Raw genomic sequence first — 4,843 nt, 5'->3', positions numbered from 1 at the left:
AGTTACCATTAAAAAAAAAGAGAGAGTGAAAGATAAGTAACAATGGGGCTCTTGTTTGGTGGCAGTCGGGCTTCCTCCCTGGAGCCGCTCTCCTGGCAGCTGGGAGACAGACACGAGCTGCACGGTGCGACCACGCTCACTTGCTGGGAAAGCCTGGAACAGCGCGGCTGGACTTGAACGGAACAGACTACGCATGTTTGTTCAACTTGGAGTCCCTGACAAAAAGACTGTGTTTGATCTTTGAGAAGGGCTTGCCTACCTGAGGTAATTCTGACACAAAGGAAACTCAAGCTATAAGCAAGCAAAACAAATACATACAGAGTGGCTCTCCTAATTTATAAATTATGGAACAATGAAACCCTTATGATGAGCTATTTACCAGGGCAAAGACCATGCCTCATTCGGTTTTCACTTCCCAGCATCTAAGCATAGTGTCTGGCATATGGTAGGTGTTCTATAAACAGTCCGTGAACTGAACTGAACTGAGTTGCTTCATATGCCCACCATGGCCTCCTTTCATCTGGTTAACAACTGGGCTTGACCTTGGCCCAGCCATCACCTCTTCAGAGGGACCCTCCCTGACCTCCCTGACTTCATCAACCCCCCTAAGATTTACACTTATACTGTTTAGGCACACACCTTCAACGCAGCTATTACAGTGTAATTTTACATTTATTTCCTAGTCCCTTTGATAGAACAACACAAACCATGAACAATAAATGCCGAGGAGACAAGAACTGTGTCTTTTTGTTTTCTTTTCGTGCAGTAAATATTGTTTTTGTTGGCGCTTGGTAAATATTTGTTAAAGAAGTGAACCAAGAACCCATAATTTTCATGGTTTCCTCTCAGTCTAATAATACTCACAATTCCTCAAATAATATGAAATAAATTGTCCAGCACAGACTCATATAATAGTCACAGACGGGAAAGCAAATTTGTGGTAGGCCAACCAGTCAGGAAGAATTTTGATAAGGCAAAAAAAAAAAAAAAAAAAAAAAAAGCCAATATCTTCCCTGGTGGCCAGAATTTTCCATCCTGGAGTGTACCACCGAAGTGTTTGTGAAGATATGTTTATTCCTTTAGAAGCATGTCAGGTGTTTTATTTTTAAAAAGAAGAAGAAAGCAAAATCCATTGTTGGTCATAAGAGGTCAAAAACTCTCAAATATCGTGGATTTCGCATGAGGTAACCTAGCAGACTCTGCCTCATCCTGCAGACTCTGCCTAAGCTCGCAAACTACAGTACGTACATTCATTTACACGGTTTAGTCACAGGTACGTAGTCTTTCTATGGTGTTATCCTCTGAACCTTGGGAGAAGAAATAAAAAATATTGTTCCAATCCAAAACACAATATGAAAGACCATGAGAATGATGAGGTTATTCACTGGTTGAAGAAAGAAAACAAGAGCAGACACTACAACTTAGTCATGTTTAATCTAATATCTGGACATTTATAATAAGCCAGTATATCCAACTTGTTCTGTAGCAGAATGAGTGACTCCTTGCTCAAGCCAGCGACCTTGGGCTCAAGGTGGTGAGCCTTGCTCAAACCAGATGAGCCCGCCGCTCAAGCTGGTGACCAATGGGGTCTCGAACCTGGGTCCTACGTGTCCCAGTCCAATGCTCTATCCACTGTGCCACTGCTTGGTCAGGCTCAAGTATATTTCTTGATGACTCATCTATCACCTGGGATAAAGAAGACATTTTTATGACAGATTTAAGTCAGCCTTACCCAAAAGTAGAAGTTCAATTTTCTTCTTTAACTATGTAATATGTGCTCGTAGATACCCTGGCTCGTAGAAAGTAGAAGAATATCCATCCTGTCACTGTGTGACAGTCTCTCTGTGCCCGTTTCTTTAATATGTAAAATATTGCTAATCATACAGTAATTCTGAGGATGAAATGTGACAATACATGTAAAGTACTTAGCACAGAACCTGTACAAGGTAAGTATGCAGCCAATGTTGGTATTATGATTAATATTATCATATTACTGGTAGTATTTTTAGTCCTCTTTCTATGTGCATTTTTATTGGGGAAAGCAAGGTCTTAGTTAGATTGAAGAGCTCAAAAAAGGTTAAAATAAAAACAACCAAGTGCTTTCATTAAACATTCTACAAATATTTATTGAGCTTCTTTCTGCAAGGTAGCTGGACAGACCAACTCCTAGAGTCAAATGAGTGACTTACCGGGGGCTTGGATGGTAGAGGGCAGAACTGTGGAAGAATAAGTAAAGCATAAGTTGGTGGGACCAAACTAAGGCCAAACCCTGAGGATAATTAGCATAAATAAAAGGAGTCAAGTATAGAAGTGAACAGCGATGTCTTTGGGCAACATTAAATCTTTAAAAATCATATTAACCTTTCACAAGAAGAAAGTCCAAGATTAAAGAACTTCCTTACCTATGACTGTACCCTACTTAACCTAGAATGCTAAAGTCAAATTCCCCATCTTAAATGAGCATACACCTCATCAGAGATGGTTGGATGTGTCATTGTTCATCAGCATAAAAATCAAGAGATAGAAATCACTTACCTTGGTAAGAATTATCATTCAAAGGTGAACTGGACAGAGTTCTATTCAGAAATGGAAGTCCAGTACTGAGCTAAGGGTAAAAATCAAGTGTAGTGAGAACCAGCAAAGACAATCCCCAAATGTATTGAGCAATAAAATGGAAAAGTAAAAGCAGCTCTTTAGACTAAACACCTGGATCCCAGATTGCTCAAGGATGGTCTTAATAGGGACTAAAGTCAGCAGAGTCAGCAGTGGAAGAGCAGCAGTGAATTATCTAAAAGTCCCCGAATTCTTTGTAGTGTCATTATCTGCTGATTGCTTTTCACCAACTACATATCTGCTGTCCACAGACAATGGTTCATTGTGAAATTCATAGAATCATCTGCTAGAAATACACAAGACTCAGGAAAACTGCATATGCTTCAACTCAAAATGTCTTGTGGTTTTGCTGTTGTTGTTGATTTTGTTGTGACCTGTCAGAACTGTGAAGGGTATTTGCAAGCTAACACTTACGTCATAAACTCTCAAACTTTTATGGATGCTGGAGGAAGACATGAAATATCTGGATCAGAAACAACTGACTTTATTATTCTCAGCAGTAGTGGTAGCCAGAATTTTCTTGCACTGGCTCCTGAAGTATCAATTTCCATAAAGCAACACAGAAAAGGTCAGGTGACTCCTGTACATACATTGCAAGAGAGGGACCCTGAGCTTAAAGGAACCTGAATCATTTATATTGGACAGTAAGCATGCCTGCCCTTTTCTCTAGAAGGACGCACTATCACCACCTTTCAAGGCTCTTCACTCTACAAACATTGTAAAACAAAAAAAAGCTGGAATGGAATAAAGTTAGTTAGTTCCTATGCTAACAAGACATGGAAATGAGACCCATATTGAGAGCTATCTCTCAATATGACCCTTGACACTAAAGCACTCATGCAGAACATGCCTAGGTTCCTGGCATCCTATTGGAGGACAGCTTAAATAATTGGATCTACAAAGCTCTTTCTAGTTCAAATGTCATCTAACTGGACAAGCTTTTATTGCCTATTCCTAGGAACATTCTCCTGAACTTGCAAACCACATACAGGTATTCATTTTCTCTTTTCCAAGGTTAGTACAAATTTCTAAAACTTTTGCCTTGTCCCAATTCCCAGAATTATTTAGGGATTCAAACTGCAAAAGGCATCTGTGCTGAAGAACATCTCTCTTCCAGTATCGCTGGAAAGTTTTCACAAGTATAATCTGTATCTAGTATGGGTTCAAGGTTGTCATAGTCTTACTTTATACTATAAAAGCATTTTAATAATAATGCTCCCTGTATCCACTACCAGTTCACCCAAACCTTCTAAGGAAGGGTGTCAATACCAAACAGTAACAAAGGCACGAGTCCTGGTTTTAATGCTCATTAGCTATTGCCCTCAATGAGTCACTTCTTCTCCCTTAGTCTACCCTTCCTCTACCCTGAAAATAGGCTGACTTAAATCTGTCTCTTTCTCCTTCACACAAGTTTTGAAAAAGTTTCATGACATAACAGCTGTTAAAGTAATTTATAATCAAGAAAAAAAAGACATACCTTCAAAAATTGGGTCATCATCATGCATTAGCAGAACTGTGGGGTAATTAGTCATTTACAATTAAATTCGTGTGTTATTGGGTGCCCAGAGAAACCTCTTTGCCATCAAAATTTTGGGGAAGATTGGGGTGAAAAGGGTAAGGGAGGGAGGAAACACAATATTATTTCTAGGTCTGAAGCCATTTCCAGATACATAAAATCGCCAAGGTTTTATGATACCAAACTTTGGTTTTTGGTTAATTTTAGTTGAAAATCAGTGAACAGGAAAGATAAAATATGCTATCCACTTTCCATTAACATCTTCATAAATCTGCCTTCCATATTTTTACCTTGTTCAAAGGTACCAGTAAGACTGTTGTCAGAGTACATTATCATTGCCCAACAGTATCAGGGTGGGTCTACAAGCCGTGCACAAAAACCTCAAGAAAAATAGTTTGAAAGCCATAAAAGAAGCATGGCAACTGGTGAAACAGTTCTCATGATGCAAATTACAAAGATTTGGATCAAAAATTCTGCTCTCTGCCTAACTTTCCAGAAATGAAAAACCTTATAAAATTTTAATATAGTAAAAATCAAGGAGCATAAGAACTGAACAGATCAAAAGTAGAAAGCAAAGAAAACAGGAGAAAGTGGAGGGCACAGGGATCTGCTGATGAACCAAATGGTTTAAAATTAAAACCAGAATAAGAAAGAACTAAAACAAGGACATATTAATTTATTCTTTAAAAAAATGTTTATTGACTTTATTGGGGT

At 38.7% G+C, this 4,843-nt stretch overlaps 1 long non-coding RNA gene across 1 annotated transcript; it reads right to left on the bottom strand.

Moving 5' to 3' along the window:
* Positions 1 to 1,436: 1,436 nt before the first annotated feature.
* On the bottom strand, positions 1,437 to 2,607 carry LOC136316380 (uncharacterized). Its single transcript, XR_010727696.1, has 3 exons — positions 2,536 to 2,607; positions 2,190 to 2,216; positions 1,437 to 1,686 (listed from the first exon to the last, which is right to left on the bottom strand). It is a non-coding gene; the product is annotated as an uncharacterized lncRNA (long non-coding RNA).
* Positions 2,608 to 4,843: the final 2,236 nt, after the last annotated feature.

This window comes from Saccopteryx bilineata, chromosome 12 (genome assembly GCF_036850765.1).
Source record: "Saccopteryx bilineata isolate mSacBil1 chromosome 12, mSacBil1_pri_phased_curated, whole genome shotgun sequence".
NCBI lineage: Eukaryota > Metazoa > Chordata > Mammalia > Chiroptera > Emballonuridae > Saccopteryx > Saccopteryx bilineata.
The sequence above is the reverse complement of the archived record's forward strand: the minus strand, read 5'-3'. Positions and strand labels throughout refer to the sequence as shown.